We start from the raw sequence: 13601 nt of genomic DNA, 5'->3' as shown, positions 1-13601 counted from the left end.
AGAATTTCTCTCCCATTATCCAGTCTGTTGGCACAGCCAGTATATATAACCATTCCATTCAAGATTCTTTTTTAAGGAGAAGAAAAAGGAGTTTAGTTACTTCCTATCCCCCAAATTTTTATCTAAATGATATAAAAATACAACTTACATTTCAGTAACATAGCTGCATTCAAGGATTTTTGCTAAGCATAGCTGACACATAAATGTTCAATGAACTACATTTTACCTTTTTCATCAGAAATGTGTCCTGCTCCAATAAAAGGCTCGCAGAAGTAGTGTCCTTCTCCAACAAAAGGCTACCAAGATGCAGTCATGTGACTAAATATTACTCTCTGTTTACTGTAATTAGTCCTGAGTCCCTTAATTTCTTGTTTTGAAACTACATTTTGGTGTGCAGACTTGCCAAAGCAGAAGTTGCCACTGATTTAGAATGCCCGGATTTCATTTATTTGAAGCACAATGTAGTTGTTAATAATGGCTTTTGGATTTGAGGAACTTAGCAGATTGTTTTTAGTGATCCATTCTAATTTACTGAATTTGCAATTTAATATGCCTCATTTGGCAATCCCCAAAATAAGCCAATAAAATTAATTGGAACCTTGTTAGAGCTTCATGTATGCTCTTTTAAATGCACAGGAAATGAGAAAAAAAATAGCTTTCTCATTACAAAAAATTACTATGATCTGGCATCCTTCTTACATCATTATAAAGTTCACCATTATATGTGAATTATGTCCATAATGTATTTCACAGTTTTAGCAAAGAAGGGTTCAGATACTCATTGAAATGCAACAATAATTAGTGAAGCATTAAATGTTATTTAGGTTTTTAGATAACATATACTTCAGCAGAACAAGAGGAACTTACTGAACAAGTTGCAATTTTTCATAACTCTTATGCATTATGAAAACGATGCATTTTAAATGCATTCTATTCCTCAGGTAACATATGCTATTCAATACACTCTTCTGAAGGTAATACTGCGTTTATTAAATACTTGTATGTAGTACAGCTTGATAGATTCAAATGACTTTAGCAACTGTGCTGCTAAGGAAAATATTACATAAACAATAGGGTTTATTTTTTTAAAAGCTTAATCCAAAGGCATATATGAGATTTGTTGGAACACTGAGGGGACATACTTAAGTACTTTCCATCCATACTTATGCTCAGGAGCAGCCAAGAGCCAGTTCAGCTCGTAGACCAAGTCTCTGATGTGCTCTGATTTATTCTGTCTGATGTAACAGTTCCACTATTTTCAAGCCCAAAGACTAAAATATGAACCAGAAATTTCCTAACCAGCCATTAATAGAAGTCTTCGGAGATTTCTGCTAAAGGAAGAAAAAAAAATAAAAAATAAAGGTATATATTATAACTGCTGTAGGAGCTTTATTACATTTCATTCTTTTTAAAATGATGAAGCGGTCACAAAGAAAATGGCCATGGAATTTCAGGTGATATTAAAACTTTTAATGTATTTTTTGATGTGATTCCCATCATTTCTGTAATATTTTTCCATTTGCAAATGATGCATGCAGTCCAATCTCATGGCGGTAAAAGCTTTTAATACAACAATCTATCATAAGTCTTGGCATGCATAGTAACGCGTAGAATAATTGTTAGGTTAGTTTTAAACAGAGTAGGTGGTTTTGTCCCCTCTGGGCTGTCAGGCGTATTATCTATTTGAATGAAACTCCAAGAAAAGCCTTTATAAGTCTTCTCAAAATTATTATTATTATTTTTATTTACTTGTGCATATATATGCCATTCAATGTTTGATTTGGCTGTGAGAAGTCAACAGGGCAAGACTGGCATTCAGCATCCACTGAAGGTTTCTCAAGTGCTCAATCCAATACAAGAAAAAAAAAACAGATTCACTAAATTTTCAGAATTAATACTCACTATAGTCTTCAGATACTAACATATTAAATTTCTAAATGACATTGTATCAAAGGCAGTGCTTCACACTTTAGCCCAAAAAATCATTTTGCGTTACGGCAGAGGAGTAAAGTTAGGCTGGTGTGATTAAAAAAGGCTTCTGCCTTCTGGTTTGAAAGGAATTGTTGGATTTCATTTGATTCATCCAGAAATCATTGTATATGGATTATTTTTGCATTATAAAACTTGCCCATCATGCTTTTCAGAATTCTTCTGGTCAAGCCCCGCATATGTCAGGTGTTGGGAATCCCATTAAATTATGTATGTATAGTTCAGCTAACACAGAAATCTTTTCCAACTGATGTTTCTTTTAACTCAACTTGGGATTTAGGAATTTTAATTGGATTATCTTCTGCATTGAATCATAGACAATAATTAGGCAATTGCTAGCTACTTGCCAGCTAACAATTCCCATCTTCCACTGATACGATGGATCAACGTCAGCTGTTAACAGTAGTTAATAACTGTACCAGTAGGTAACTTTACAATAAACAGGATAGTTCTGAGCAAGGAGGTACTGCACTGTTTCCCAATCCTGCGGTCTCCGTTTCTGCGGAGATGGATGGTGAGCTTTAAGAACTCTGAATAATTCATTTGTCTCCAGTAACGACGTGTGAAGGTGAGGATACTCTGCGGTTTCAGCAGCAGCAGGGACGCCTTCAAAGCAGTATTAATCTTGGGTTTCACAATACCCATATCCAGCTACGCTGAAGTCTGGTATTCTTTGCCTTCCTATCCTGTCACAAGTTTCTTTGTTACCACAAGAACAGTTTGTGCAACTGTGCTGTGAAGCAGATTGGGAAACTGATTCATCTTTTTTTTTTTTTTTTTCTTTCTTGAGAGAGACGTGGAAAAAGAAAGAAAAGAAAACTGCCATCTTTTGAAACAGCTGCAGCCCCGGTCCAGGCCATAGCAGGATCCTGTCATGTGGGTAGTTTAGAATCACTGTAGAATCATGAAGGTTGAGATCATCTGGTCCAACCGTCCCCCTTCCCCAATATCACCCACTAAACCATATCCCTAAGCACCACGTCCAACCTTTCCTTGAACAACCCAAATGTTCAGAGAGGGAGCAGATAATAATGTCTTTACCTGGTGTTACTGCTGTCTAGTATTTTATGTCATAAACTGGAGATCAAATTTTTCTGTATGCATCCAGAGAGATTGCTTACTGGTTATAGCTGCCATTTGAGAAAAAATATAATAAGTTACAAGAGTTAAGGCACCACTCAGAAGTATTTTGCAGCTGGCTCTAGAATAGTGTATGTGAAGGTAAAACTCAGTTAAATGCTGCGAGTATGTTACTCCTCACCCGAAGATGTAACTATCACCTTGTGAGTGACTCTGCTGTTACCATTTGATAGTAAGGCTGCTGTTAACCCAATCAAACGTAAAACTGGCTTCAGATTTGGAGTAGTATCAGTAGAAGTGGTAATGAATTATGTCCTCTGAAACTTTGTAGTGCTCATAAAAATGTTAATATCTTAGGTACCAGTAATGATTAGTTTTGTTGTTGATTTGTTTGTTTTTTTTATAAACAGAAAAGATTTTAAAAATCAAAAGCAAATTCTTCAGTTCTTAAATATGGATGTTCTAGCTTCAGCATCTCAAGCAGTAGTTCCACTGGTCATTAATAATTGATCCGTGTCCTACAGGATCACCCAGAAACACAGGTATGATCTGCATTAAGATTAAACAAATTAAGGTTTGTTTCTGTAGAATAATCATCCCGTGTGATAGAGAGTTTCTACCACTTTTATCTGTCTGTACATCGCAGTACACGGGAACGGTACAGCAGGCATGTAGGAGCAAGGATAAACATACAGAAGTGCCAGAGTGAGGTTAAACACATTAGCCTAAGACATTCTAGTCCAGAAGCAAGTATTCCACAATTTGTGGAAGCAGTCGCTTAGCAAAAGTCAACACCAAACACGTAGCTCCGAGAGAGACGTGCACGAGTTCTGTATGAAATGTGAAAGAGACAAAATTAGTTAATGGCTGTTGCAGTGGAGTAAAGGCTGGGTGCTAAGTCAAGCGGTGTCAGTTTGAGTGACGTATTTCTCAGGTTCGTTTCAGTACTTGGTCTGATCTATCTGGTGTTTGCCTGTTGATCCCACTTCAAAAAGCAAGTAGCAGTCATGTTTTTGTTTGTTTTATTTTCCCTGCAAAGTTAAATTGAGTATGTTTTTCTGTGGACAAAATGCAGGAGCTGTTGCTTGTAGTTGTGTTCTCCATTCTGCAGAATTAGAATAAGAGACCAAATGCTGCTCTCCACCAGAATCTGTAACAAAGCAAGCTTTTTGCCTTTGCAGAATCTGGGAGAAGTCAAGATTGTATTTTCCTAACATACTCCTTGACATGTGCACAGAGATTTAATATGAGCTAATCAGGCACAAGAAAAGTAAATCTTTTCCCCCTAAACTGTTCATAATTGCAACTCTTAAAAGGACACCCTTTTTTGAACCCCACACTGGAATATGTTAAATTGGGACAGCAGTTCATCTGGAGACTTTCAAAAATAAATGCTTCGTTCAAAGTGGTATGAAGATATTTGAAATAGATTAAGAAGTTGATGCTAGGAATTAAACGTCAGAATCAGTCATAGCAATAGTAGCAACTGATACTATAAAGTGATCAATAACACCATATCAATTTTCAATAGAAATTAGTCATATCACTGGTAACTTCCAGTTAAGTGCTTTAATCTGATTTAAATGCAAAAAAATGTGCTATCAGAAGTGTACTTGTTGGTCTCAGAATTTTTGACTTCTTAGGAATCTTAAGTATCTTATCAATTTATTTTACATTCATTTTGAAATTTCAGAGTTTGGATATTCATTTTCCTCCAAAACTATCATTGGTGGATATATATGAACAATGTGGATTTTTGCACAGGTTTTGACCTTGGTGTTTACACTAGATATAGTTGGTTTTGTTCGTTTTGCCTTTTTTTTTTTTTTACTGCAGATTTACGTGCATGGAACAGGAGAAAATGCACAAGAGTACTGAGTACTGACACTAATCTCGATCAGATGCTGAGGGGTGTTTAGGGACACTGTTGGAAAATTTATTCTGGCTTAACTCTGTTTTATTTTACAGTAATTAAAACACGGAACAGTTTGCATTTAAGCTACCTGAAGTAATCATCGTCTAACAAGACCGCTTTATGCTGATCAGAGCACGTATATCTTAAGTAAAATATGGTAAAAAATGGATGTAGGTTCTCAGTTATTCTCTAGCCTTTCATCTGCTTGATAGTTGCCAAAACCCAGCCATATGATTAATGGTGTAAAGCTTCTCATTCTAATTTGCATATCTCTATGAAAGTAGTGCTAAAGTTGCAGAAACAATTATGGTTTTAATCTTCTGTTTACAGGGAAAAAACAGCCTGTATCTTGACTGTTAATAGTGCTGCCATGTCCCCCCACCCCCCCCACCCCAAAAAAAAAAAAAAAGGAAGAAAAAAAATTGGCAATAGGTAGAAAGAACTGAGCAGCTTTAATGTACTCTTGCAGTTTTGTGTATGGCCTGGTGCCTTAACTACCCTGTGGCTGTTAGCAGTTACTGAAGGTTTTGCCTTGCTGTCTCTGTAAGAGCTGTTTCTGTCAGAAGGCGTGCTCTTCAGGAAGGAATGCAAGTTAAAAAAATACTCTTCCCTTTGTTTATCTTCTCTTCTCCTACCTCTTTAGTAGTGTCAGGCTTCAAACTATCTTCCCTTCTCTGAATGTATTCTTTTTGTGAGCTCATTAAATTGCATTAGCTTAAATTTCCCAGAATTGCCCAACTCAGAATAATTCAGAATAACGAAGTAGGCTGTACAAAATCATGAAACTGGATTTGAAAATGAGAAAACTGAAAGTGGGTTGTGGTGTTTTCGTTTTGTGTGCTGGATTGGTGTTTGTCTACAGCTGTGAGGCTTAGATTTATTTTGCTTTAATGTTTGTGAATACAAACAGAAATACTTTCCTAAGGGCATAACTGTATAAATCTGTAGCTAAAACAGGAGGAGAAATGTCAAAAGACTCTTAAATATTGTCAGGTAGATGGTTGGTTGGTTCAGAGCTTTCTGCTGTTTTCTGATTCTTCAACACAGTTTTTCAGACTCATCTGAGCTTTATAACTTCCTTTGGAAAGAAATCTACTCAGGCATTTTAATGACACCTTATAATCCTTTCTGATCATTGGGTTGTTTTGCAGTTTTGCACTTGCTGAGCAGCCTTTCCTTGCCAAGATTTACTAATTCCTAGATTTCCATTTTTCTGTGAATAAAAAAAAATAAAAAAGAATTATTGCAAAGTGAAGTATCTTGTTAAGATCCATCATTTTATCATCTGAGGAAGCAGATATATTCCCTTCAACCCAGATTATAGCCTATTGTCTTCATTATTAATTTTCCAATTAAGACTAAAAAAAAAAATCCCAGGAACTTAAACTTTTTTCTTTTTTTTTCTTTTTTCTTTTTTCTTTTTTTCTTCTTCCCTATCAGGTGTATGAAAGCTAATAGCTTATATAGCTTTCAATTGAAGTGTTATAAAATATTTTTCAGTGGGAATAAAAAAAAGAAACAGGGAATATCTGAGTATTATGTAGGGAAGGATATAAAAATGGAGAGGCTGAAGGACTCTGGAAGGACCCAGAAAAAGAAGAAAAGAAAAGAAAGAAGGAAAGGTGGAGAGAAAGGAGAGAAGGAAAGAAGGAATAAAAGAAAAAATAGATGGAGAATCTGCAGGCTAGAGGAGGAAAAAGGCGGAAGATACAAAGAATGAGAGGGGGAATGTGAGAGAGGAAATAAAATAGCTCAAGAAAAATCAAGTTGAAAGATTGAATTGTGTTGATAGAAGTGGAAGGGAAAGTAAGGCAAAGGGGGAAAGAAAAATGAAAGAAAACAGACTTCCTAATTTCCTTTGTATTATATATTATAAGCTACTTTCTTTCCTTTGCAAATATAGCATGAAATTTGATATAGTGGGGTTCAAACTGCAGCTTTCTTCTTGAAGCATTCTTTGAATATTATATCTTAATTATGGGAGGGGAAAGGGTGGACTGTTGCAAATGGGTCTCCCCATGAGGATCCGCATCACAAACCCAGAAATCAGCTGAGACCCACTTGCTCAGGTTTTGCCGTAAAACAGAAAGAAGACAGAGCTTTACAAAGTTGCAGAGGGAAAATGTTGGATCTGATATCAAACCAGATTTTTTAACAAAGGCTCAAGCAAATTCGTAGAACAAGGTGTGTGTGTGTGTGGTTTTTGTTTGTGGTGGGTACTTTCGAGAGTAGCAGCCATGTTTTATCATCAGTGACTTCTACATTCATTCTGACTGATGTGTTGTGTTGACTCTTGTACAACAAATAGAGAGCAATTTTTCCCTCCAATACCTCTTAAAATATTTCTTTTAGCTGCAGGACCACTTCAACTGCCTCATTAGAAAACATTGCCTTTTTCCATTTCCTTCCCTTGTTTTATGATTTCTTGTCCTGCTAAAGAAAAACAAACAATAACCCTCAAAATTGCATTTAAAAATCTGTCATAAAGGAAAGTGGTCTGCATTTCAGACTGCCATAACTCATTAGCCTGACTAGTCGTAGTATCCTTTCAGCTTATCTTGTAAAAGCTGGAATAAGATTTGATAAATATATAGAGGTAGTCTTTAAGCTGCAAGAGTTTAATGACTATCTCAGGGATGCTTGGATAAGGAAAGCTTCCAAAGCAGTTATCACCCTTGGTAGGAAGATGCTTTGTTAAATCATCACGTAGGCTACTTCTTACTAGATTAAGTGTAAAATTGTAAAACTGCTTTGGATCCAAACTATTCATTGTTTGAAGACAAAACTTTCACAGGGAAAGTTGTCTGACTGTTATAGAAATGATGAGTACAATATTGATGGGGGTGCTGGTTCAAAGGTCAGAGCATGGGTGGGTTATGGACTGTCTCTTCCTTTGAGTCCAGGTACATCTCTAATGAGACAAATTACCAAAGGCAAGGTGTGCTCAGGCTGCTTTCCTTTCTGCCCAAAAGGAGTTCCTCCATTCATCTCCTCAAGGTTTTGATGTAACAACACTCCTTCTGCTTGGATCTACTGGAGCCAATACACATTGGGTAAGGTATAAGAGTATCTAACAGAGGATGCTTATGCTCTAGTGATGCTCCTAGGATAGGAAATGCACTGTGTTTAGCTTATCTGCCCTACCTGATGATTTTCAGAGCAATTACAGAGTAACAATAAAAGCAGTATGGAGATTACAGCTAGAACAGTGTTAAGATACACACTTTCTGTTGAAGCAACAACTGAAACTACAGAACGATCTCTTATAGATGTTTAATTTGGTTTAATTATTCCAGATTAGAAATTTGGAAAGGAAAGGAAAAACACAAAACAAAAAGTTCCATACAGGATTTGTTGATTACTTTATGGGCTATTTGCTTACTCTAACCTTTTGGTTTTTATAATAGATGTTCCTCTCAGGAACATGAGCAAATGAGGTTCTTGTATAGTTAATGAATTTAAAGTAATTTTATGCTAACTGGTCATTTTGGATCTATGAGCTGGAGAGAAGCAGCTCCCTAGAAACAGATACTTTTATCAGGTTTCATTAAATCTTAGGAAAGTTGAGAAAAAAAAAAGTTGGAGACAGTGCAGTTAAAGAGGTGTCTCTTAAAATATCCATACCTTTGTAGGTATTATTTCTTATAGCTGAATAATAAATTGTCTTGAATTTTCAAAATATTTTGTTAGTCTGTCAGTTTGACTATCCATTTAAGTTTATTACCTGCTTGTACAACACGTAGGAGATTTTCTGAACAGTCCATATGTGTATCTGCAGGCACAAGTGAAGGAAAATAAAAATCTTTTGGCAACAAGCAAGTTACATTAAAGTTACTGCAAAACTATGTAACTAAGTGAAAGATTAAATAATACTAATAAATAAACCTCTATTTCCCTTGCTAAAATGTTTAGGTTTTGTTAGCAAGCATACTGTCCATCATTAGTTACCCGTTAATATTTATTTCTTACTTCAAATGGTCTTATAAATCATTTGATCGGGATACAGCTCTGCAGGGACTGCCAGCTATTCTGTCACATCAGAGAGCTCCTCCACTCTTTTTCCTTCTTGGATGACAATCACAGGGTGAAAATGGCAAGTTCCTGCAAGGTATTTTCTAACATCTGGTTCTTTACGAGTTCCTCAGGCAGTTGGGCTAAAATGCAGGAAGAACTTTGGAGCTACTCGCATAATGAGGTGGCTTCCTGGTGTCTTAAATGCAGTGTTCAAGTGTCCCTCGGGTGTGATTTGCACATCGCATCTTGCTACTGAGTCCAAAGCTGCAGGCACCCTGAAGAGAATGTTTCCCTGTCGGTACAAGCAGACCACATTGTTATTTTATATCAGAGTTTCAGCTTCAGGTAAATGTGATGCTTAATATTCAGGATTGCAAAAAGTGTACCAGCCTAGGATGTTAACAATGCTAACAGGAAACTCAAAAATAGGGAACATATATATATTTTTTGTTGTTAATGAAATTAAACTGCTGTTATCTAACCACAGAAGTAAACTTGACAGTTATTTGCCAAATACCTGCCTTCTGGTTTTTGTCAATGATTGTCTTAGTTAAGATTATTGTGATAATTATTTGCTGGAAAACAAACAATCAAAAGATAAAGCTTGATGAATTTTATGTATCACATTAAAATCCATTGAAAAAAAAATGAGGATGACAGTAAAAACACATCTCACTTGAAGAAATACTTTTTAAAATGCTTTTTTTCCCAAAATGCAAGTTTTTTGCATGTATCAATACCTGATTATAGCTAAAACTCTAAAATATATATATATATATATATATATAATCATTTCAATTTGAATAAGCATGCAAAACCGGAATATTTTTGGTTTCTGATGGGGCTCTACTTGAAGAAATAACCTGGAATGATAAGACGACATCTGGCTAGACTCTTATCAGTTCCTTTAGCAATAAAATGAACTTAAAGTAATCTTTAAAATGCTAGATTTAACAGTACATTGATTTAAACAAAAATAATGCCTTCTTGTAAAGAGGAACTGTTGTTTTTTATTGATGTGACAATGACAAAATAAGAAGTTACAGATAATGAATTCCGAGAAACTAGATCATGTTTTTTTTTTTTTTTTTTTCCCTGCTGAAATGTTAGTATTTGAAGATATGGCAACCTGAGGTAGGAATTTGCTGTTTCCTCTTTTCTGTGCAAGTAAAATGACTTCCATATAATAGCAAATAAGGTTTTTCATTAGAAAAATTCTTACGAGATTTCAGTTAGAATTCTCTCTGGTCAGGTGGGATGACCATTCCCCAGCATCACTTGAGGTGTAAGCAATTTCTAATCAGAGTCTCAGGTCTGTAATTTTGCCACGTTACCACAGCTCTGATCAGATGTTCTGGAATTACTTAACAGTGACCAGAAGGCTGAGTCCTTTTTTTTACTTTTTTCTTCATAATTTCCAAGATTAGGATGGAGAGCAGGTGGCACATTTCCTTTGTTTTGAGGACAGGAACCTTAAATAAACTGATCTTTACAATTGTTGTCCTTTGCCTTGGAACAGGCATGATTAATTTTAGTTTTTAAACCATTTTTATTTGTATTTATTTATTTATTTTTGTTAGAGCACTAAACTGATTTAAGAAACATCAGTATTCCTAGCATCCCTCTCTGACTTCATTTGAAAACTTGGACAAATTATTGTATTACATCTTTGTGTCTGTTTTCAATCTGCAAAATAAGATAACATTATGGGTCTTGCTCCTATCTGTATTACATTACTTTAGTGAGTACTTCAGGAGTATTTTTTTTTTAAACGCCATCTTTTTCTATAGTTCTTTTGCCATATAACTGATAACTATGTTGTAGAGTTTAAATTTCCTTTTTTTTCTTTTTTACTTGATCTGTATCTATATTTTACTCTTAATATTATATATTTTCTAAAAGGTTTTTTGGATCTTTTTATCTTTTGACTTAAATTCTTACAGATATAGAGTTCCAAAGTAGCTGATCTTCTGATCCTGAGGTAGGAAAATTAAAGTTAGTAGATACAATTAATCTGGACTCAGTTCCCTGCCAGAAGAAAAATGTAATTTCCTTTGGTGAATGAGCTACAGCCTAACGTATCTTTCTGATATGACTTGGGAGCACAGTGTTCTGGAATGTGCCACCCCATGGCATGCATGTAACAGTCTTCCCATCTTATAGAAGTTCTTAGAGGAGTTCCTTCAAGTAGGTTGGAGAATGTATAATTCTCATTTTAAAAAAAAAAAAAAAAAAAAAAGTAAAGAAATGTGTGACTGGATATTTATCTTTAAGGCTTTATAGTGGATGAAACACCTGTGGTTCCTCTGTTACCAATCGTGGTATGAGACTCACTGGCCTGCATGAGGAGCCCAGTGGAACAGCTGTGCCGTACTTACAGAAGGGCGCTGCGGCTTCTGGGGTGCTTGGTGAAGCAGTAGTATTTCCATAAAGCCTCCAAAATCCTTCCAGCAGTATAATGCAAATTCAGGATCACGCTAAACTCTTTGCTGCTGGCAATGGGTTATTTTACTTATCTATTTATTTATTTATTTATTTATTTATTTATGCTTCCCCTGAAAGCTTTAGCATTTGTACTCCATTCACTCTCAGATGCTACACATAACTGCAGAATTACATCATCTTTTAAGAAACAAGGATCTTCACTCTTCGTCTTGAGTGAGCCCCATTCATAAATGAAGAAAAGTGACTTTTTTTCATGTACCTCTTCCTTCCGAGGTGAGCTTTGGGTTGAGTAGCTGAGTTGGAACAGCTTTAATTAATAACTGGGATTTCTGGTGGCAGGTGAGGATACAGGCAATAACCTATCACTCTAGATCAACAGAGTACGTTGATGATGAAGAGGTGTTTTTCTAGTAACCTCACAGTAAAGTTAAAGGCTGTTTAGTGATCTTGGTGTAGAATTTACCAAATCTGACGTATCATTTAGTAAGTAGATACAGTTGCACCTTTACAAGGATCAGGAACAAACTGTGAAAGATGTATTCAGAATAGGAACTTCCATTCGCCTGCCAGAGTGCACCTTGGTACATGCTTCTTCATTAGAGTATAGGATCCTAAAGTATAAAATCCAAGAGAAGAGGTCTTGTCTAAAATAAACCACCACAGACAGGTTGCAAATTGATTTACTGGAGAGAGCGTTGTGAGTTTACCAAGTCATTTGAATGCTATACAATTGTGAAAAGATAGGCTTATTTTAATTAAAAGCAATTTTGAAAGACACATCGGTATAAAATTCTGTTCTCTGTACCAGAGCAAATCTCTCTGCTAACACCGCTTTGAAATGCATCTCATTTAAATTTGCAAGCATATGGCCAAGAGCCACTCTCTCTACCTGAAATAAGAAGATTCCACCTGGACAAAGGCTTATCCTCCTGGGAGCTTGCATTGCTGGACCCTTACTCTTACCCATCTTGTATTCCCTTACTCTGCTTTCTTTCCTTTTAAAAACACAGTGGAATCCTTTTAAATAGATGACATTATCTCATCTAATGCATCTGTAATACTGTTTGAGACATCAACACTCAGGTTTTGTAATTTCACACCACTTTTTGGATTTACAGACTTATTAAAATGTTCCCAGTTGTTCCTTTTGTTCACTGGGCTGAGAAAGAGCTATTTTTATATTCTATAACCATACATGTAGTATGGGCTTGGAAATTTCACTTGTTGGTAAATATATAGTAGGGAAGAAAGTTTGCTGATGGAATTTAACAGCTGAAAGTTAGGAAGACTGAAAGCCTTCAGAATGACTAGCTATTAAAATATAACGAGCCTCTTGTTTGAAATGATATTCTTGTTAAATCAGCTTCCTTATAACTGTACTACTTAAAGGAATATATGAAATCAGAAACAGTTTTATTAGTGCTTTGCCAGCTGTCTTCCAGAATAGGACCAATATTGGGCAATTAGGAATGCTTGCTTATTTATCTTTTTTTTTTTTTTCACTTCATGGGGGTTGAATTTGGATTTTATTTTCATTGTCTTAATATAGATCAAGATTATGACCTGGTTATTAAACCGTAAAAAAGCACATACAATTTATTTTTTTTTAAAGAGATGAATAACTATAGGAAAAAGATAACAATCCAAGTTGAAGCAGCTTGTCTTTAGTCAGTAAGCAGCATTTTTACTTTGCTGGCAGCACTGTTTAAAAAACAGTAAGGCAGGAATTATTGCCCTAGTGCCTGTGGGAGCTGAGCTATGCTGTAACAAGGTTTACAGAGGAGGAAAAGATGTCTGTAGGGCCACTAAGACCCCTATGCTTATAGACAGGTGGCATGAATTGTGCTGAATGGGTGGTATCATAGCTTTGTGCTCTCACAATAGGCTGATCAATGCAAGTACAGACACTTTTCTATGGATGAGGTCAAGGGATGATTACTTTTGGAACAATGAAGTAATTTGGAGTAGATGTGCAGAGCTACACTTTCCTAACCACCCCGCTTTAGGGCTCAGTTTGACAACATACATTCCTTGGTAGTATTCCTGGCAAAGCCAGAGTTTACGTATGAATCATGAAACCAACTATTTTCCCCATGAGCATATGTTTATAAAGATTGGGAGGGGTATTATAGAAAACTACAAAATTCCTGTATGTGAC

The 13601-nt window shown here is 35.7% G+C and overlaps 1 protein-coding gene across 13 annotated transcripts in view; it reads left to right on the top strand.

The window, feature by feature from the left end:
- The window catches only part of CHRM3 (cholinergic receptor muscarinic 3), a 287105-nt gene that overhangs the window by 120794 nt on the left and 152710 nt on the right, over window positions 1-13601 (top strand). For 2 of the 13 annotated variants that reach the window (XM_080585116.1, XM_080585118.1), the window contains one exon: window positions 7888-8037. The exons of 10 other annotated variants lie outside the window; for them this stretch is intronic. The gene's annotated coding sequence lies outside the window, so the exon portion shown is untranslated. The remainder of the gene's footprint in view (window positions 1-7887; window positions 8038-13601) is intronic. One more of the 13 variants, XM_080585117.1, reaches the window with a different exon arrangement.

Source organism: Anser brachyrhynchus, assembly GCF_964034855.1.
Source record: "Anser brachyrhynchus genome assembly, chromosome: 3".
Lineage (NCBI taxonomy): Eukaryota > Metazoa > Chordata > Aves > Anseriformes > Anatidae > Anser > Anser brachyrhynchus.
Note: the sequence above shows the minus strand (reverse complement) of the source record. Positions and strands in the feature narration are given on the sequence as shown.